This window comes from Schistocerca cancellata, chromosome 10 (assembly GCF_023864275.1).
Source record: "Schistocerca cancellata isolate TAMUIC-IGC-003103 chromosome 10, iqSchCanc2.1, whole genome shotgun sequence".
Taxonomy (NCBI): domain Eukaryota; kingdom Metazoa; phylum Arthropoda; class Insecta; order Orthoptera; family Acrididae; genus Schistocerca; species Schistocerca cancellata.
This window is the reverse complement of record NC_064635.1, coordinates 212,595,126-212,618,573: the sequence shown is the minus strand read 5'-3', so window position 1 is coordinate 212,618,573 and position 23,448 is coordinate 212,595,126.

The window sequence follows — 23,448 nt, the reverse complement described above, 5'->3', positions numbered from 1 at the left end:
GTTGACAAAATATAATGACATACATATGTTTTTTATTTACCTGAACGTTACATGGGTTTGCTAAAAAGTGAGAACGATTTGATAGTTTTTGTTTTATACAGAAAACTGTAAATTTGTGCCTCACTATTTGTAAAGGAACTTTTATAAGCTGATGTAAACTGTAGTGGACTGACAAGACAGCCAGTCCACAGTGACGGGTAACCGAAAGGCACGCGTACACACACGCCGACTGGCGTGAAGTCTGGAACAGGATACTTTATGAAGGCACTAAAGAAAAGTACGTAGCTTCTTTAATACTTAACTTTACTTCATCCTTGTGGTACATCGCTCTTGGTTATACAAGTGAAATTCTCAGATATGGTTAATGGCGCCTTGCTAGGTCGTAGCCATGGACTTAGCTGAAGGCTATTCTAATTGTCTCTCGGCAAATGAGAGAAAGGCTTCGTCAGTGTAGTCGCTAGCAAAGTCGTCGTACAACTGGGGCGAGTGCTAGTCCGCCTCTCTAGACCTGCCATGTGGTGGCGCTAGGTCTGCGATTACTGACAGTGGCGACACGCGGGTCCGACATGTACTAATGGACCGCGGCCGATTTAAAGCTACCACCTAGCAAGTGTGGTGTCTGGCGGTGACACCACATAAACAACGCTGAGGAGGACGTACCGTTTGCACAAACCGCGTTGTTTCTACGGCCTTCAGCAGCACGGAAGATATCAAGCTAAAGCGCTGCACGTTCAATGACACGATCAGTGTGAGTCCAAATCTCGTTAATTGCGCCTTCATGGTCTTTTCACGGGATATAGGTAGGAGAAGGCAGTATATTGCTTAACTTCTTATGGGCAAGTATGTTCAAGGAATTTAAAATATAAACAACACCGTGATGCGCAACGCCTCTCTTTGTAGCGCGTGCAACAGGAGCTGGAGAGGCGTGTCCGCGACGCTTTCCCGCCTTCTACCGGACGCCGCCCCCCTGCGGGCCCGGGAGTTAGAATAGGCCCGAGGTATTCCTGCCTGACGTAAGAGGCGACTAAAAGGAGTCTCACTCGTTTCGGCCTTTATGTGATGGTCCCCTGTAGGGTTTGACCTCCATTATTCGAAATTTTCCCCAAAGAGCGAGCCAATTGGGAAAGGGCGCCTTACACGGTGCATTGTGTCCATCGTGCATTGAGATCTTCCTCGTCGTCACATTTCAATCCCACTCATTCCCCATCTCTCGGGCGAGGACACCTTCCTGGGAGCGTTTTCCACCAAACGTTATGCAGTGTCGCTTTCTGCGTCGACGATGACCGAGGACCTCTTTGCATCTGATATCCAGCACTGTAGCCAGTCTGTTGTGGTAGGGTCGTATTATATCTCTTAAAAGAAAAAATAATGTTATGTTGTTTATTTAGTTAGCGGAAACACTCTCCTAGTAAATTCGTTTGTCTTTTGATTTATCGTGATCTGTTACTGATTTTTAGTGGAGTTAGTTTTTACTTTTAGCTTTCAAAAAAAATACAAAAGAGATATAATAAGCAAAATTATGAATTTCGTAGGTTGCCAATTACGTATTATATCTGGTTTTATCGAGCGCCAGGCTCCCTACAAATTACTGTAAATGCGATAGCGTAGTATTACTCATCTCTGAAATTATTACTATCACAGAAAATAGACAAGTTTTAATAAAATTATTTCACTGGCTTACTTCAATTAATCTCACAGAATATTTTTACATAATTTCTTCCGCTCCGGCTATCAGACATTGTGCTGTGAAAAAATATTTTTAAATGTACCGCGTAATGGCGGCTAATTGTTAACAGTCAGAGATTACTGTTACTCGCTCCGCAGCAGCTGGAAACATGCTAAATAATTTTCATTAAATATTCATTTCATAAGATAAATGTGGCGTAGGTTCTTGAAATAACACACGGAAATCACTTTAAACTAATATATTCGTACTAGGACACAGTTTACACCATTAAATATTTGCAATTACGTTACGACAGAAACAAATGCTAGCGCAGCACAATAGCTTGCGTACCTTATTCCAGCTCACACCAGGACGAACAGAACAAAACAGACTAGACTGAAGAATGAGCATTGCATTGTATTTTATACTCTAACAAAGATAATCACATTATAATCTCATACAATAAAAATAATGTCTTTTCTGAATTTATCGATATATATATATTGTATATTTTTACAGTTAAATCAATGTTTGCAATTAATTTTGCGTCACATACTGTCTATTTTATTTATGTTTCACCTTGATAAGGGTGAATATCGCAAAAGGGACACTACAGCCGCCATGTACCCAGTTGGTTGTAGCCCCCTAACCACACAGGGATCGCTCTGCTGATGCCTGCGCCGTTAATTCCGAACGTATGCCAAGTGGTAGATGCGCATTCCCCTGGGGCATCGGGACACCCGGCGATGGCCATCCTGCCAGGTGGCCTTTGCTGCAGCTGGCTCGCGCCCGTGGGGAGGGCCCCTGGTCGCAGTGGGTGGCATCAGGGCGGATGACACGCGATGAAGCGTAATCCATCATCTCTTGCTGGTGGTGAAACCCCAGCAGTCTCTAAACGTTCACGAGCTCAATTAAACGCACAGAAGTATGACCCCAAATCGTTCCCCTCGCTGCTCACACCATGGGAGGAGCGGCAGGCTAAGGATGGCAGCGGATCTTATTCGCCCCGGTACCTTGTATGTTCGAGAACTAATGGGGAATCTTTCATGCCTATGAAGCCTCAGTTTTTTGTTGAGCATTAAGAGGACAAGTTTGCGGAGGTGGAGGGATTGTCCAAAATGAGATCTGGGTCAGTCTTGATCAAACCAGCATCCTCTGCCCAGTCACGGATGTTACTCGCTTGTGAGTTTTGCTATTTGAGGAGCAAAATAACTGATGATTTTCGAAGTAGAGAAGATATAAAATGTAGACTGGGAATGGCAAGGAAAACGTTTCTGAAGAAGAGAAATTTGTCAACATCGAGTATAGATTTAAGTATCAGGAAGTCGTTTCTGAAAGTATTTGTATGGAGTGTGGCCATGTACGGATGTAAAACGTGGACGGCAAATACACTCCTGGAAATTGAAATAAGAACACCGTGAATTCATTGTCCCAGGAAGGGGAAACTTTATTGACACATTCCTGGGGTCAGATACATCACATGATCACACTGACAGAACCACAGGCACATAGACACAGGCAACAGAGCATGCACAATGTCGGCACTAGTACAGTGTATATCCACCTTTCGCAGCAATGCAGGCTGCTATTCTCCCATGGACACGATCGTAGAGATGCTGGATGTAGTCTTGTGGAACGGCTTGCCATGCCATTTCCACCTGGCGCCTCAGTTGGACCAGCGTTCGTGCTGGACGTGCAGATCGCGTGAGACGACGCTTCATCCAGTCCCAAACATGTTCAATGGGGGACAGATCCGGAGATCTTGCTGGCCAGCGTAGTTGACTTACACGTTCTAGAGCACGTTGGGTGGCACGGGATACATGCGGACGTGCATTGTCCTGTTGGAACAGCAAGTTCCCTTGCCGGTCTAGGACTGGTAGAACGATGGGTTCGATGACGGTTTGGATGTACCGTGCACTATTCAGTGTCCCCTCGACGATCACCAGTGGTGTACTGCCAGTGTAGGAGATCGCTCCCCACACCATGATGCCGGGTGTTGGCCCTGTGTGCCTCGGTCGTATGCAGTCCTGATTGTGGCGCTCACCTGCACGGCGCCAAACACGCATACGACCATCATTGGCACCAAGGCAGAAGCGACTCTCATCGCTGAAGACGACACGTCTCCATTCGTCCCTCCATTCACGCCTGTCGCGACACCACTGGAGGCGGGCTGCACGATGTTGGGGCGTGAGCGGAAGACGGCCTAACGGTGTGCGGGACCATAGCCCAGCTTCATGGAGACGGTTGCGAATGGTCCTCGCCGATACCCCAGGAGCAACAGTGTCCCTAATTTGCTGGGAAGTGGCGGTGCGGTCCCCTACGGCACTGCGTAGGATCCTACGGTCTTGGCGTGCATCCGTGCGTCGCTGCGGTTCGGTCCCAGGTCGACGGCCACGTGCACCTTCCGCCGACCACTGGCGACAACATCGATGTACTGTGGAGACCTCACGCCCCACGTGTTGAGCAATTCGGCGGTACGTCCACCCGGCCTCCCGCATGCCCACTATACGCCCTCGCTCAAAGTCCGTCAACTGCACATACGGTTCACGTCCACGCTGTCGCGGCATGCTACCAGTGTTAAAGACTGCGATGGAGCTCCGTATGCGACGGCAAACTGGCTGACACTGACGGCGGCGGTGCAGAAATGCTGCGCAGCTAGCGCCATTCGACGGCCAACACCGCGGTTCCTGGTGTGTCCGCTGTGCCGTGCGTGTGATCATTGCTTGTACAGCCCTCTCGCAGTGTCCGGAGCAAGTATGGTGGGCCTGACACACCGATGTCAATGTGTTCTTTTTTCCATTTCCAGGAGTGTAGTTTGGACAAGAAGAGAATAGAAGCTTTCGAAATGTGGTGCTACAGCAGAATGCTGTAGATTTTATGGGTAGGTCACATAACTAATGAGGAGGTATTGAATAGAATTGGGGAGAAGAGGAATCTGTGGCACACCTTGACTAGAAGAAGGGATCGGTTGGTAGGACGTGTTCTGAGGCATCAAGGAATCACCAGCATTGGAGGCAGCGTGGAGGGTAAAAATCGAAGAGGGAGACCAAGAGGTGAATACACTAAGCAGATTCAGAAGGATGTAGGTTGCAGTAGGTACTGGGAGATGAAGAAGCTTGCACAGGATAGACTAGCATGGAGAGCTGCATCAAACCAGCCTCTGGACTGCAGACCACAACAACAGGAAAGCATCTTTCCTACAGAAGAGTCTTTCTTCCAGAAGCGTCTTTCCTCCAGATACCTACTGCACACTGTCGCTGGAAGAGGAGCAAATTGTTTAGCCTACTCTACGTAGAATCCTTTATGGATCCGATCAGGTGAAGTCGCCTTTCACATGTTGTCCGATTTTAGTCAATTTTTTATCTCATGGTCACTTGTTTCGATATCGGTCATTTTGACGGTCCTGCTTGACAAAGTCAACTCGTTTGACTATCTGGACGTAACCTTTCAGAGCGGTATGAGGTGGGCCGAGCACGTGACAAGTGCAGCAGGGATGACGAATGGTCGACTTTAGTTTGCTGGGAGAATTTTAGGAAAGTGTGGTTTATCTGTAATGGAGACCGGACGTAGTACGCTGGTGCGACCTGTTCTTGAGTACTGCTCGAGCGTTTGGGATCCATACCAGTTCGCATTGATGGAACACATCAAAGCAGTTCAGAGGCGGCTGCTAGATTTGGTGCCAGTAGGTTAGGACAACACGTAAGTGTTGTTCGAACTCAAATGGGAATCCCTGGAGCGATTCGTTTCGAGAAACACTATTGGGAAAATTTAAAGAAGTGGCATTTGAATCAGACTGCCGAACGATTCTACTGCCGCTAACATACATCACGCGTAAGGACCACGAAGACAAGAAGGGCTCATACGGAGGCATAAAGACAGTTGTTGTAGCCTCGCTCTATTTGCGAGTGGAACAGCAAAGGAAGTGGCACGTAGTGGTACAGAGGGTACCCTCCACCACGCACTGTACGGTGGTCTGCCGAGTATCTATGTAGATGTAGATGTAGAACCTCAGTATGGTCTTCCTGAGTAAAAAATCTTGTTGACAACGAGCTTGGCACGGTATGTGACATCTTTTATTCTTTTACAGAGTGCTGTAGACTGGCAGATACTAAACCCGCCAAGAGCCTCGTCGGTGGTAAGTTGGAACGAGAAGAGTTAGGTATCTTTTATGTTTGTAAGGTTTCCGCTTAATTAGCTCTGTCACAACACAGGTTGCAAATTTAAATGCTTGGGGATGCAACGTCGATTTTTTCCGATATTTGTAGTGACACACATTTGTCACAAAGAACGTGAACAATTCAAGAACATTGTGGCTTTGATTCTGCGTTAAATCATAACATTCGCAATCATAAAAGCTTCTTTAACCCTTTCAATACACTTTATTGCTTCCAGAGAAGGGAGGAAGTGTAGGTTCAAATGGTTCAAATGGCTCTGAGCACTATGGGACTCAACATCTTAGGTCATAAGTCCCCTAGAACTTAGAACTACTTAAACCTAACTAACCTAAGGACATCACACACATCCATGCCCGAGGCGGGATTCGAACCTGCGACTGTAGCAGTCCCGCGGTTCCGGACTGCAGCGCCAGAACCGCTAGACCACCGCGGCCGGCGAGGAAGTGTAGGATTTAGCGTCCAGACAACAATGAAATCATTAGAGTTTATTTTATTCGAGTGGAAGACGTTAATGTATGGTTATTTTAATTAAAGTCGTAGTCATAAGTAAGAATATAAAAATACATTTCCCGCCGTTTCGTTCCAACGTGGGAAACCGCTTTCGGTTTCAGAAGACAACTGCGCTAAGGCGAGACGTACGGAAACGAGACACACGTCAACGGACAGAACGCGCCTCCAAGTTTTTAACGCACATTACAGCTACTCAGCTCAGTATGAATACCGTTTCTGACTCAGCACACGTCAGTTCGAGAGTGCAGTTCGTTGACACAATCTGTTCGGGAAGGCGCGACAGCGGCCCGCTTTGGATATATGTTCATTGGGTTGCCTGTCTACAGGCGCGAACTAATTGGATCCGACGACGTGACGAACAGAGTTAACAATGGGACTCGAAGATGGCGCAACCTGCAGCTGCAAACGTTATCTATAAGAGGGCTGAAAACCATTAGCAGGGTTCCCTTTACCAATGAGACATCGATACATAGCAATAGCGTGCATCAAATTACCACTACTCCCATGATAATCTATGGTAGGACACAGACCAGGTGTAGAAGTACGAAACCGGAATGGTGCTAGCCGTCAGTGTAGGGGCCGTGGGAGCGCGTGTGCAGCGCCATCTGCTTCCTGTAACGGCTGACGACGAATGTCAACACACAGAAACCCAAGTTCCATGCATCGATATCTGTTTCAAACCCGTAAACGTGTCGAGTTTTTTGTTTCTACGAACTACGATTTGCGGACATCATTGGTTTTCTGTTATCATTTGGAAAAAACTGCTGCAGAGTCGCATCGAGTGCTTGAGAAAGCTTTCGGCGAATATGCTCTGGAGAAAACAGTGTTTCGAGTGGTTTATAAAATTCGAAAGTGGTGATTTGGACGTGAGAAACGACCTAAAACCACCTAAAATGTTGGAAGATAACGAACTGCTGGCTTTATTGGATGACGTTGAAACTCAGAATCAAAAGGAACTCGCGGAAAAATTGAATATGACGCAAAAAGCCGTTCCTTTTCGGCTGAAAGCTATGGGAGCCGCGCAGAAAGTGGGAAAATGGATTCCTCATGAGCTGAATGAAAGACAGCTAGCAAATCGAAACACCACTTGTGAAATGCTGCTCGCCAGATACAAAAGAAAATCGTTTCTCCTTCGAATAGTGACAGGTGTTGAAAAATGGATATATTTTGAGAATCCTAAGCGTCGTAAATCACGGGTGAATACAAGCAAACCATCGACATCCACTGCAAGACCATATCGCTTTTGACAGAAGACAGTGCTCTGTGTTTGGTGGCATCTGAAGGGTGTCGTCTATTATGAGCTGCTAAAACCTGGTGAATCCGTTAACACTGATCGGTATCAAGAGTAAATTGACGATTTAAATCGAGCATTACGTGAAAAACGGCCGGGATATGGAAAAAGACAACACGAAGTCATATTGCTCCATGATAATGCCCCATCACACATAGCAAAACGGATCAGGGAAACGATCGGGGAGTTCAGTTGGGAAATACTAGGGCCTGCAGCTTATTCTCCACACTTGCGCCATCCGATTATCATCTATTTGCATCGCCGAACGGCGCTTCAATTCGTATGAAAATGTACAAAAATGGCTCGCTGTATTGTTGGCTTCTAAAGAGGAATTTTTTTTTGGCGTGGCATTCATAACCTGCCGAAGAGGAGGGTGAAATGTGTAAATAACAATGGAGATTATTTTGAATAAAATATAGTTTATCAGTTTCAAACAACAGACGTGTAATTATTGCAACTAAATTCAGGTTTCATGTTTCTACACCTGATATGTCCAATGGCAGTGAAAGGGCTATGCTGGCACCCACTGCTTTCACAAAGACATATTATAGGTACCTCCAAAAATTTACTTCCCAACGTCTGGCAGATCTGGACATAATCCATGCGTCCGTACATATTATAAAAATGGATGTATGTATACAGCGTGTTCGGAATAGCGCCACGCGCAAACAGATGCTTATAATGAAAAAACTGAACATTTTACTTTGCTGGGTACATATGAAATCGTCAGAAACCCTCTCCTCCACTGTGATCCACGCAATTTTCCGAACAGCGCTGAGTCGCACAGCGCATGCGCGCCAAACACAGGGATACCACCGACGCCTCCCAAAGCCATTTTCCAGCGGGATGGAGCCCCACCCCACTGCCGTGGGCACGCCTCCACGAGACGTTTCTGGAGCCTTGTGTCGGAAGGGAGCCCCCAGTTGCCTGGTCCCCTCGGTCTCCCGAACTTACTGGAGTTCAATGCGTGGGTGTTTATCAAGGACATTGTTACAGAGCAAATGTTCGATGTCTGATAGATTTGACAGCACAGATCTACAAGCGGTGCTCACACTGAACTGTACCAACACGCATAAAAAGTTTCACCTCCTGTGTACAACATCAGACAAATAAAGTTATAAACCTTTATGGGTAGACTAGACACCCTGTATGTGTGCACGGTGTAACGGAACATTTTAAAGGCTTTACTGTACTCAAGTATGCGATACCCTCCAAATTCAACCAGCTTGACGAGTATTTACGATTATAGAAAAGTTATTGTGTATGTTAACAATGATTGCATAACATGTCTGCATAAACAGTCAACCCATTAAATTATACTGAGTAACTGACCCACACAAAAGTTTATATCACTTGATCACTGATACAGCAAATGTCATCATGTAAAAACACTAAGTTCATCTTAAATAATTAATATGAAGTACGAAAAATAGTGGACAACTTAGGTATTTTGGATCTCCTTAAATAAAAATCACCCAGTGAAACCTATTTGTTCACTAGGAGCGTTTTCACTCAGTATTCACGTAAGCAATCCTATTTTAGACGAAAACCAATGTAATTCTTAATAATTCATATTATTTACTTATTTATGCAAATTAGAGAAGTCAATTGACAAACTTCTAAAACACGGCCTTTTTGTAACAAAGAATTATTCTGTCAAGTCAACAAATCTGTCTGTCATTTTAATAACATGTTAAATTATGTCACTCGATGCAAATTAATAACTTTTCTGCACAAATTTTGATAACAGATGTACATGTGACTTGTAAACTATATCACTTTTTAGTAGTTCTTTGACAATGTTATAAATACAAGCAGCAAGGACGGTCGGGAGGCAGTCGGAATGTCACTTTGGTAAAGTGTGTTTGTGTGTTATTGTTGGAGGTGGATAAACAATGCAAAGAACATGTAACGGAAATACTACTTTGTGTTGTGTCATGGTCTTTGGTGGACAGTGGAATTAAGATGGCCACCAGAATAATAAATATTTGAAGTTTACATATTTGTTTGTTTCGCTCGTTCTTTATCATCAAAAGCACATAAAAAAACACGGAACCTCATGTTTTTAACCCTAGACAACCAGATGTAGAGCCAGCATCAGCATCGAGAGACAGCAGCGATCCAGCAAGTAGCAGCGATTACCACAACACAATGCATTTTAATGGCGCCAACCTAACATCAAGTGCTAACGAGCTCCGTAAATGGGAGTGAAATAGTGCGATTATAGCAATTAGCTATATCTACGACCAGGCGACCATTACAACGGGTATGCAAGCATGTTCCACATCTCCTCCTAAACCGCTGTAGCGATACCAACTTCAAACATTTACGAAGCTATTTGTCGCCAACAACCCCCCACAAAATGATGAAAGGAAAAAAGTTTATCGCTGAGCGCTATCGTACCCAAAAATATCCGAACGACCTAACTTGCGCTTCGCTTGACCTGCATGCAGAATCTCGTCTTTTACATTGTGAGCTTATTTGTCCTGGCCATAACTGGAGCAATAAGGGCGGTGCTGCGGTGCTGCAGTACTTCGCCGACTGTTAGGTAAAATGGGGGCTGCTTTGGTTCCTGGTTCCAGTCTCGCTGGGGGATACATTTTTAGCCGTTTCGTGAACGAGCTACGAGTGGTCAATCAGGATATCAACATCAAAATTGTGTTTATTTTATTTACGCAATTTCATATTTCCACACTACTTCGTTGTGATACAGCGCAGCAAGTAAACACAGACCATTTAGAAGTCCAGAATAAGTAATATATTACAAATTTGTGTTGATATAGGCAAGCTCTTGCTACAGATACTTTATATTTCATTAAAACAGACTTTTGTCATAAAGATATCATGCTAATCTGCATTCCATTGCAGGTAGTACAGTGCACATTTTAATGGCGATATTCATTAGGGTTGTAGAAAAATATCCGCTACCAGTCACAATAAAAGGTTGTTTATTCGTCACACGACCGGTTTCGGCCTTGCGCCCATCTTCAGGTGTTTATACACTCCTGGAAATGGAAAAAAGAACACATTGACACCGGTGTGTCAGACCCACCATACTTGCTCCGGACACTGCGAGAGGGCTGTACAAGCAATGATCACACGCACGGCACAGCGGACACACCAGGAACCGCGGTGTTGGCCGTCGAATGGCGCTAGCTGCGCAGCATTTGTGCACCGCCGCCGTCAGTGTCAGCCAGTTTGCCGTGGCATACGGAGCTCCATCGCAGTCTTTAACACTGGTAGCATGCCGCGACAGCGTGGACGTCAACCGTATGTGCAGTTGACGGACTTTGAGCGAGGGCGTATAGTGGGCATGCGGGAGGCCGGGTGGACGTACCGCCGAATTGCTCAACACGTGGGGCGTGAGGTCTCCACAGTACATCGATGTTGTCGCCAGTGGTCGGCGGAAGGTGCACGTGCCCGTCGACCTGGGACCGGACCGCAGCGACGCACGGATGCACGCCAAGACCGTAGGATCCTACGCAGTGCCGTAGGGGACCGCACCGCCACTTCCCAGCAAATTAGGGACACTGTTGCTCCTGGGGTATCGGCGAGGACCATTCGCAACCGTCTCCATGAAGCTGGGCTACGGTCCCGCACACCGTTAGGCCGTCTTCCGCTCACGCCCCAACATCGTGCAGCCCGCCTCCAGTGGTGTCGCGACAGGCGTGAATGGAGGGACGAATGGAGACGTGTCGTCTTCAGCGATGAGAGTCGCTTCTGCCTTGGTGCCAATGATGGTCGTATGCGTGTTTGGCGCCGTGCAGGTGAGCGCCACAATCAGGACTGCATACGACCGAGGCACACAGGGCCAACACCCAGCATCATGGTGTGGGGAGCGATCTCCTACACTGGCCGTACACCACTGGTGATCGTCGAGGGGACACTGAATAGTGCACGGTACATTCAAACCGTCATCGAACCCATCGTTCTGCCATTCCTAGACCGGCAAGGGAACTTGCTGTTCCAACAGGACAATGCACGTCCGCATGTATCCCGTGCCACCCAACGTGCTCTAGAAGGTGTAAGTCAACTACCCTGGCCAGCAAGATCTCCGGATCTGTCCCCCATTGAGCATGTTTGGGACTGGATGAAGCGTCGTCTCACGCGGTCTGCACGTCCAGCACGAACGCTGGTCCAACTGAGGCGCCAGGTGGAAATGGCATGGCAAGCCGTTCCACAGGACTACATCCAGCATCTCTACGATCGTCTCCATGGGAGAATAGCAGCCTGCATTGCTGCGAAAGGTGGATATACACTGTACTAGTGCCGACATTGTGCATGCTCTGTTGCCTGTGTCTATGTGCCTGTGGTTCTGTCAGTGTGATCATGTGTCAATAAAGTTTCCCCTTCCTGGGACAATGAATTCACGGTGTTCTTATTTCAATTTCCAGGAGTGTACATTCGTTTACATGTTTGTACTGTTGGAGATGACTCTATAAATACAAAAAAAATTATTTGCTGGTGACTACACAAATACAAGTGGGGCAATTGTAAGTGGTAAGGCAGCATTTGACGAAAATATATCTGTACTTACAAAAAGATCAAGCCCCATTATTACAGTTATGCTGTGATGATAGTTTTGCCACTTAGTTACACACTTACGGTCATTTTCACGTCAAAATATCAGGTATAGCTCCATATTACACTATTATGATGTGCACTACACTATGTTTACATACAAACATGTGGGCTGTGGTCAAAGAACTTCCATGTAGGAGATGTAAAGATGTTGCTCACACAGAAACTCGTAGGTTCTGATCAAAGAACTTAGCCACAGGAAGTGCAAAGGTGTTGTATATATAGAAATTTAAAAATTATCTGTCCTCCATAACAGTACACTCCATTGCCGGCCGGAGTGGCCGAGCGGTTCTAGGCGCTTCAGTCCGGAACCGCGATGCTGCTACGGTCGCAGGTTCGAATGGTGCATCGGGCATGAACGTGTGTGATGTCCTTAGGTTACTTATGTTTAAGTAGTTCTAAGTCTAGGGGAGTGATGACCTCAGATGTCCCACAGTCTTCAGAGCCAGAGCCTCTGGGGAGGAGTCCGTGATGCACAGCAGCCTCTCTGAGCCGCCATAGGTAAAATATTATGTTCACAGTACCCTTTGCCATTAAATCTTGTTAAGAAGTTAATATAAAGAGATAACTTGTCACCAGTAGGAATATTGCGTTGGAATTGTCAATGAGCCTACTGAAGATGAGCAAGCAAATATGAATAAATAATCCCCCCTTCGATGTTTTTTTTTTATTTTAAATTAGAAGAGACTTCTGAACCTTATCTACTGATTGTAAATGATCACACTCCATCACACATGTCTCTTATTGAGGCTACCTGAATGTGCTAATCATTCATGAAGCAAAAATGAATTTTCTGACATGTTTTGCCCAAAAGCACTCACCCAATACGCAGAGCAAAGGTTCAGAGCTGCCTCTGTAGCTCTTACCCCTCTACTAAACTCAAAGCGAACAATCTGTCGCAAATGTTAGACCTTTTTTTCCATTTGCGACTAAATTTTATCACACTTGAACCACGTTCATATGTTTCAGGCATGCAAAATCCGAGTCGTAACTGGGAGATAAATGACAAGTACACTCGTAGCGCCGCACCGAATTCACGCAGTCGGAGGCGTGTGACGCTGGCGGCGGGCAGTGGGCGGCGAGGGGTAGGTGTAGCCGGCGGCCACCGTGGGCTCAGCTTAAACAAAATTCAAATGGCTCTGAGCACTATGGGACTTAACATCTATGGTCATCAATCCCCTAGAACTTAGAACTACTTAAACCTAATTAACCTATGGACATCACACAACACCCAGTCATCACGAGGCAGAGAAAATCCCTGACCCCGCCGGGAATCGAACCCGGGCGTGGGAAGCGAGAACGGTACCGCACGACCACGAGCTGCGGACTCAGCTTAAACTCTCCAGCTTAAACTGTCCTGATAGTGACGCAGTGACGAGTTGGTTGGTGGAAATATTTCTGGAATTCTTTTGCTGTGGATTAGAAAATGAAACGAATTATGTTTGAGTTTCCATCAGACTGATTACTTTAGCAGATACCCGAAATGCGATTTACAGAAACTAGGGAATGGAGTGGAACGCGCGATTTTTCTTTCACAGAGAATGAAACTTATCACTGCAGCACGAGCAGATATCCTTCCGCTACACTCCGAGAAGACTGACAGAAATTCCTGCATACACTTCAGTTCCCTACGGTGTTGTCAGATGTCGGATGTGGCCAGATTTATAAATCTGAGGAACGGCTGGGAATATTGGGTGCCCTGAGAGCCCAGCTTTTATGTCTAATAGTGTACTTTCCTGTCACCTTGATAAAATATTCTAAATCGCTTCCATGTAAGATGTGGAACTGAGTAAGTACGAGGGCAGTTCAATAAGTAATGCAACACATTTTTTTTCTGAAACAAGGGTTGTTTTATTCAGCATTGAAATACACCAGGTTATTCCCCAATCTTTTAGCTACACAACACTATTTTTCAACGTAATCTCCATTCAATACTACGGCCTTACGCCACCTTGAAATGAGGGTCTGTATGCCTGCACGGTACCATTCCACTGGTCGATGTCGGAGCCAACGTCGTACTGCATCAATAACTTCTTCATCATCAGGTTCGAAGTGATGAACCCTTGTCTCATCGTCTGTAACAATCTTTGACAAGAAATTGTCACCCTCAGCCACATGACGAGCAAGCAATTCCGCACAGATGGTTCTCCTTTGCTCTTTATGGTGTTCAGTTAGACAACGAGGGACCCAGCGGGAACAAACCTTTGAATATCCCAACTGGTGAACAATTGTGACAGCACTACCAACAGAGATGTCAAGTTGAGCACTGAGTTGTTTGATGGTGATCTGTCGATCATATCGAACGAGTGTGTTCGCACGCTCCGCCATTGCAGGAGTCACAGCTGTGCACGGCCGGCCCGCACGCGGGAGATCAGTCAGTCTCGCTTAACCTTGCGGCGATGATGACACACGCTTTGCCCAACGACTCACCGTGCTTTTGTCCACTACCAGATCACCGTAGACATTCTGCAAGCGCCTATGAATTTCTGAGATGCCCTGGTTTTCCGCCAAAAGAAACTCGATCACTGCCCGTTGTTTGCAACGCACATCCGTTACAGACGCCATTTTAACAGCTCCGTACAGCGCTGCCACCTGTCGGAAGTCAATGAAACTATACGAGACGAAGCGGGAATGTTTGAAAATATTCCACAAGAAATTTCCGGTTTTTTCAACCAAAATTGGCCGAGAAAGAAAATGTGTTGCATTACTTATTGAACTGCTCTCGTATAATTCATTGTTTGAACCCAGATTTGACGTTTGGCACCTAAGCTTTCTAGTGTCACGTTCTGAGTCGTCTGCATCAGGAATTATGGAGGTAATGAAACAAGGTGGTGCACCGCAGCAGTGTTGTGCTACCTCGGTGCTAAGACTCGCTGGTTCATATGACGTCGGTTTGCATCTAGCTGGAGAAACACTGCGGTTTGTAAGTCTTTTGCTCGCATTTTTATTCGATCTGCAAACGGTCACAACGACATTCAGTGACTGAATTATAAGGCAAGCTCTGCATCGTAAGCCAACTCACAACCTCCATTCAATACATTGCAGGGCTGAGCAGAATGTCTGTTTGGAAATTTCGCAAGAAAGGCTCAGAAAAGCTCTCAACGGACCGTTAATGACAGTAATGTGTGTGTTGTTTGTCATTCAGTGAATCATTACACGAACGAACGTCACAGAAGAAATGAACATACTGGCACAAATCTGGAGGTGAGAAACGTATTGAATAGCAGAATTGCGAGCTTTCTTCGCATCTTTCGTTTGGTATCTGCATCAGATTCATTTCAAACTTTTCAAGCCATTTTCTGCTCGAGTGATTGCCACACGAGTAACTTCGTCACCACTGTGTCGAAATTTTATGACGCTTGTGTCAGCAGCTATTAACTTGTCATATTCTCCCACACAGAACATCCCCAAACCAAGCAGATCTGATAAAACCTAGAAGAATAGTTTCACTTTCGGTTAGCTTATGTTCTTTATAACTCCATCCAAAGAACTTAAAATCATGTGTACTGTCTGCATTTCCGTCGAAAATGATCTGCGCCGCTTTCACTCGATATATTTGTTATTCATGGAAAATACCGTGTCATACCATTACTTAAGCGTAGTGTATGCGATTGGTAGGCGTAGTGGTAAAGGTGGTCAATTTCTAATCTGCAGGAGTTTTGAATCCTGTCACTTCCATGAAAAAAATTTAATTGGTGGCAAGAGTTATTAGCTGAGTAACACAAAATGGTTCAAATGGCTCTGAGCACTATGGGACTTAACTTCTGACGTCATCAGTCCCCTAGAACTTAGAACTACTTAAATCTAACTAACCTGAGGACATCACACACATCAATGCCCGAGGCAGGATTCTAACCTGCCACCGTAGCGGTCGCACAGTTCCAGACTGTAGCACCTAGAACCGCTCGGCCACCCCCGGCTCACTAAGACAGCGAGAATTTTTAAGTAAGCATAGTTTTGCCGGTCTTGCACGTACTGTGGTTGTGTCTCTTTTGTACTTCCGTCAATATGCTTTTTCTCGACGAAGAAAAACTAAATATTTTTTTGTTTGATGTCTTCATCAGCACTGAAGTCATGGATCATGTGCATCAAAAAATACTTTAATGTTTGTCGTTAAATAATTTAAAATAAAGAGTCTATTGAACGACTGAAAAGAGTCGAATAGAGTGCCATGTTTTTATACGTAATCTGCTCCACTTTTCTATAAAAAAAAAGAAAAAAGAGAGAGAGAGACAAACGAATTTTTCTCCAGTTCGAGAGACAACAAAACGTTCATTTACCATAAACAATTTCTCTCTAAAGCCACAATACTTCGATACCCGGCCCTCTCTACTCCTGCATTTAGCAGCCAGGGAACAGACGCATCAGGTTTCCTGATGAATTGTTCTGTGACAATTCTTCCCATAGGTCATGAACTGCTTCGGACAGCGATGTCTTGGTTGTCCGTGCTGGTCTTGTACAATTAATAATTTCTCCGTCTCTGCCCGTACTTGCTGTGAGGGATTGAGGTCAGCACATCTGGGAGGCCAATCCAACAGCTCAGCCTCTCCGTTCATTTGAAACCAGTGTTTCACACACTTCGCTGTGTGGACAAGAGAACTGTCATGTTGGAAGATCACTCCCTTTCCCCAAAATCTTTGACGAAAAGAAGGAAACATCACGCGATCTAAATATTTGGGCAAATACCTCTAAAAATGACTAAGAAGCATTAAATGCTTGCTTCAAGCACACCTATAGCAGCAGCAGAGCGAAGAACTTAATAGCGACAATGGCGGTAATAATCGAAGTATTTTTGTAACTTCACACTCGTGAATGGTATTTCTCGATCTAAGAAATTTGTTGAAATAGTGAAAATTTCAAAATGGCTTACAGTCAAGGCTATGATGGCTAAAAGTATTTTTACATCCTGCTAATGTGACAATAGCATAATTTCCGTGTCAGAAGCCGGTTCAAAGTGGTTCAAATGGCTCTGAGCACTATGGGGCTTAACTTCTGAGGTCATCAGAACTACTTAAACCTAGCTAACCTAAGGACATCACACACATCCATGCCCGAGGCAGGATTCGAACCTGGGACCGTAGCGGTCACTGGGGTCACTGTCAGAATCACTTAGGTATTGATCTCCTACCTCTTCAATGTTTATAACAGATGCATTATGTTCAGCCTTTTCATCAGAGTCCTCAGCAGCGAAAATATCAAGAAAGACATTCGCAATTCTACTGTTGCTGTTATTTGCTATTTGTGAAACGTCTGAACTATCACCTGCTGTTGTATCTGCGAAATGGGAATGATAATTTATTAATAGCAAGCTGTAACTATATTATTTTCAGTGCAAATTAATGAAAAGGAATTAAACAGCATCACGTTATATTTCAAACCGATAAATGATCTTACAAATAAGGTCTGCTGGGACACATGTGTCCCACTAATTTTATTTCGAGTGTAAAATAATACAGTCGTTGATAAGTGCATTCGACAGTGTATTTGTACTAAAAATGAATATTACGTTAGTAATAAGACGAATTACTTACTTCAGACATCTCTATAAAGTGAGAGATAATGAAAAATGTGGTATGACACAAATCAGTGAAGTTGCAGTGGCCATATGCGTGCTCCAATCAATGAAAGTAGTCATAGCCTCCTCTGGTGCCTGCGCAGTGCAGTCCAGATTTTTTCTTAGGTTCATTACAGTCCTCCCTAGATGGCAGCACCTTGCAGAGCAGGATAATATACATTCCGACACTCCAATTTGTGCTCAAAGTTAGTGGGACATATATGACCCATCATCCACGAAAGGGTTAATAGTGGCTGATTGCTGTTTTCTTCTCTGTCAGAATTAACCTACATACATTAGAAAGTTCATTTTATTCAATGAGCCAATGGCCATTTAAGGCCACAGGGTTTTTTTTTTTTATTTTAACTTGAGACGATGGAAAATTTGGTGCTGGACTGTAATCCGAACTGATATGTCCTCTCTCATGGTGTATGACCCACAAGGAACGATACAGTTCGACCATTTCGTTGTTTTCCACAAGATGGCAACTTCCTCTAGGTCTCCCCGAAAGGTACAAGTGTGGGCTTCAATCTTGGTCCGTCACAAATGTGTCCATGGTTTCAATTCAAGCCCTACCATTTGCAAACCGAACTGAAAATGATAAATAATTTTCGTTTTTAATGTGTCTTCATATTTTGGCAACAATAACGACATGTGCCGTTATCTCTAGTCAGACACCGCTACGGTCGCAGTTTCGAATCCTGCCTCGGGCATGGATGTGTGTGATGTCCTTAGGTTAGTTAGGTTTAAGTAGTTCTAAGTTCTAGGGGACTGATGACCTCAGATGTTAAGTCCCATAGTGCTCACAGCCATTTTAACCATTTGAACCATCTAGTCAAACATGCACACATCTCCCAACTGGTGCACAAATGAATCGTGAATAAAAAACAACGGAGATAGGTGCTCGGTTCGACTCCAGTCAGGCTAAGAAATTGTATGCTTATTTCAAATTCAAACATCTCGCTGCAGGCGAAAAATTTTTGAAATTTGTGGTAAGATCTTATGGAAACAAAACTGATGAGGTCATCGGTCCCTAAGCTTACACACTATTTCATCTAACTTAAACATACGCTAAGGACGACACACAAACACCCACACCCGAGGCAGGGCTCGACCCTCCGACGGGGGGAGCAGGTGAAAAAAACTTGGATATCTGACATATTACTTTACTTAGTTAACAAGCTGATAACGTACTGGTTTCGAGTCACCATCGCGAAACTTAACATCACGACACTTCGCTTTAAACACGTGTCATCTTTGACACTCGACATTATATTCAACGTTTTTCGTGGCTGGTTAACTGTAAGATAAGAGCGTTGACAAGTTTCCAGGCAGCGTACAAAAATTTTCAGGTTCAGATCTGCTAACTGATACTGGTGAAAACTTCAATATTTCTTAACTCTTTACGCGTAGTCACTAACGATAAACGTTGCTATGATTGCATCTCGGACAGGCACGGAAGATTTGCTTGGTTACAATAACTACAGGTGTTCGGTTTCAATACAGATCCAGAACATAAGAGTTTGTCCTGTTGTTTAAAGTTCAAGCATCTGTATAAATAGTTGCTTAGTCGTGAGTGTTGAGAAATTACTGGAGATAAGATATTAATTTTGAGGCTGCCATGGACCGCTTGCCGCTGTTAACCGCATTCCTTTTAACTGATTAATTCAACATTCAGTTTACGACAAACCACTCTTATAAAGAACGACGTTTCACAGGTTTGAGAGTACCTTTTCAAGAGTAAAAATACTTGGAATTGTCATAGAACTTGAGGAGTCCACGTACTGTCTCAAAATTTCTTGTTGATAAAAGTATTTTATTTTACCTAAAGTTGCTGGAACGTCGGAGACAGTTAACTCAAATTCTAATGAGTCTGGTAGCGATTTTGAAATGTCGGTACCTGTAATGAAACTGAGTTTACAAGCCGTATGGACTGTGTCATCTCCAATGATCCATCTCTTACTATTTTTGACATTGTGGTGTTGATTTACATCTGGAGTGATTACCTTAAAGGACAGTGTTCTCTAGTGCTCTCGTGTGGTATCCATTTTGTATATTCAAACGACTGTACTGCAAAGAGATTGGAGAACCTGAAAGACAGCAACGTTATGTGGGCTGCATGCAGATCAGGCGAGACGCAAGCCAAGTCGAAATTCAAAGGGTTCAAATGGCTCTAAGCACTATGGGACTTAACATCTGAGGTCATCAGTCCCCAAGACTTAGAATTACTTAAACCTAACTAACCGAAGGACGGCGCACACATCCACCCCCGAGGCAGGATTCGAACCTGCGACCGTAGCGGTCGCGCGGTTCCAGACTGAAGCGCCTAGAACCGCTCGGCCACAGCGGCCGGCCAAGCCAAGTCGTTCGGATGCTTTTGTATATAATAGTACATTTTCGCTATTCACGCAGTACTAATTCTTTACTGCTAACTCATTTCGCTGATATTACCCAAATATAGGACTGGACGTACCTACAATGTCACTTCATTGCAGGACGCGGAGTTCAGGAGACACTATACCACAAACATAGAGCTACGTGAATATTAAACTGCGGTGCGTAATGTCGGTTTCCGGGGTGTTGAATCTCAGGGTATTTCCGAGTTCTTTAATTCACATCGTGGCGCGTCCTTGTTCCAGAAGGAATGTAATATTTATTTCATCTAATAAGATCTCAATAGCTGTAAGATATCGATTTAATAATCATTCAATCAGAACTAGCTTCAGAAGCATAAAGTCACTACTTCAGGGGAAAAACAGGTGAACCTACAGGAGATACAATGTTTATAATTAGAACTAATCTTAGCTTAACTGTATCAAAGTGCCACGGTTGGTTGGTTGGTTGGTTTGAGGAAGGAGACCAGACAGCGTGGTCATCGGTCTCATCGGATTAGGGAAGGAAGTCGGCCGTGCCCTTTCAGAGGAACCATGGCATTTGCCTGGAGTGATTTAGGGAAATCACGGAAAATCTAAATCAGGATGGCCGGACGCGGGATTGAACCGTCGTCCTCCCGAATGCGAGTCCAGTGTCTAACCACTGCGTCAGCCCGCTCGGTCAAAGTGCCACGTTGTCAATTACGAGATGAGGGGTACGAGCCTTAAACTGTGATTTGATCTCCATTGGGGCAAATAACAGGTGTCCCCTATCTTTCTGCTAGAATCTGGGGTACAAAAAAAACGCATTCGTCATCCATAAAATGGTAGAGGACAGGAGGCAATACTAAACCCCAACAAAGAAAATTATGGTAAGGACTGAATGCTAAGAAACGGACGAGATTCCACACTAGAACCAGCTTCCTAGCCAGAGGACTGAACAAAGCACAGGACGTGAATCGGCCAGGGTACAGGCGTAACACATTCTGAGTGTGTGAGTCATCTCCGCGGTAGACTATGCAGGCGCGCATGCGCGGAACCGGAGGGCCATCAAGCAGTGGTCGGGATCAAAGAGAAAATTAACTGTATACCCGCATAAGAGGATAGGGGAACGTAAGTACAAAACAAAAATCCAGAATCACCGCTGTGTAACAAGTATAATTGATAAACAAATACAATACAAGACAAAAAGCACGACGCATCACAAAGGACATATGCAGATTGGTCACAAACCGATATTCATACAGGTATAGACGGAAAAACGGAAATTTGTAAACTTTGACGGCCGATTGATGAATGCGCGACGCTGCAGCACAGTTTCAACGCGCAGTTGACAAGGATAGTGAACAGGGGACAGGGTATAAAGTCTTTGTGAGTAAAATTCCATGTGCTCAGCTCGACACTAACTATGCCTCACAAACAGACGCGTGGATAATATTCGCAAGTGTCAGCATTTGAGAGAGGACGTGTAGTTCGGTTCAAAGAATCCGGTTGGAATAGTCCGTGGATCGCTCGACATTTGAGTAGATGCAATACCACTATTCCACGATGTTGGAAGGAATGGGAGAAGAACGTTGACCTCTGTACACTAACAAGTACGTTTGCAGTGTTTCCGGGTTCATGCGTCCTGAAATCTCATTGACTGGAGTAGAACTGTCTTCAGCGCTGAGTCCCGCTTCGAACTCAGCCACGGTGGCCAGCGAAGGCGCCCCCGGCTGCACTGCAATAACGACCCGACATCCACGATTGATGATCTGGTGCGCCATTTCATTTCGTAGCAGGAACGCCGGCACCGCGACAGCACAGTCGTGCGTCGACGGTCTTCAGCACCCTGTTTGTTGCCCTTCGCCGTAAGCCATCCTGGCCTTATATTTCAGCCAGATAATGCCCGCCCGCCCAGGGCCAGAGATACTACTGTTCGCCATCGTGCTTGCCAAACCGTATCTCGGCCACCAAGGTCGCCGGATCTCTCTGCAGTTGAGAACGTTTGGGGCAGTGTCGGTAGGGTCCTCCAAACAGCTCGGTATTTTGCGATCTCACACGCCAGTTAAGCATCGCGCAACTTTATTTTTTTCCCCTTGGAGTGTGTCAAGTCCGTTACCAGTATCACATGCAGTTGTTTCAGTGTTAAGTAACACTGCACATTTTTTGCAAGAATGTAGAAAGTAAGTAATAGGAGCGAACTGACTAGAAAATACGAGGGCAGTTCAATAAGTAATGCAACGCATTTTTTTCTCGGCCAATTTTGGTTGAAAAAACCGGAAATTTCTTGTGGAATATTTTCAAACATTCCCGCTTCGTCTCGTATAGTTTCATTGACTTCCGACAGGTGGCAGCGCTGTACGGAGCTGTTAAAATGGCGTCTGTAACGGATGTGCGTTGCAAACAACGGGCAGTGATCAAGTTTCTTTTGGCGGAAAACCAGGGCATCTCAGATATTCATAGGCGCTTGCAGAATGTCTACGGTGATCTGGCAGTGGACAAAAGCACGGTGAGTCGTTGGGCAAAGCGTGTGTCATCATCGCCGCAAGGTCAAGCAAGACTGATCTCCCGCGTGCGGGCCGGCCGTGCACAGCTGTGACTCCTGCAATGGCGGAGCGTGCGAACACACTCGTTCGAGATGATCGACGGATCACCATCAAACAACTCAGTGCTCAACTTGACATCTCTGTTGGTAGTGCTGTCACAATTGTTCACCAGTTGGGATATTCAAAGGTTTGTTCCCGCTGGGTCCCTCGTTGTCTAACCGAACACCATAAAGAGCAAAGGAGAACCATCTGTGCGGAATTGCTTGCTCGTCATGTGGCTGAGGGTGACAATTTCTTGTCAAAGATTGTTACAGGCGATGAAACATGGGTTCATCTCTTCGAACCTGAAACAAAACGGCAATCAATGGAGTGGCGCCACACCCACTCCCCTACCAAGAAAAAGTTTAAAGCCATACCCTCAGCCGGTAAAGTCACGGTTACAGCCTTCTGGGACGCTGAAGGGGTTATTCTGTTCGATGTCCTTCCCCATGATCAAACGATCAACTCTGAAGTGTATTGTGCTACTCTTCAGAAATTGAAGAAACGACTTCGGCGTGTTCGTAGGCACAAAGATCTGAACGAACTTCTCCTTCTTCATGACAACGCAAGACCTCACACAAGTCTTCGCACCCGAGAGGAGCTCACAAAACTTCAGTGGACTGTTCTTCCTCATGCACCCTACAGCCCCGATCTCGCACCGTCGGATTTCCATACGTTTGGCCCAATGAAGGACGCAATCCGTGGGAGGCACTACGCGGATGATGAAGAAGT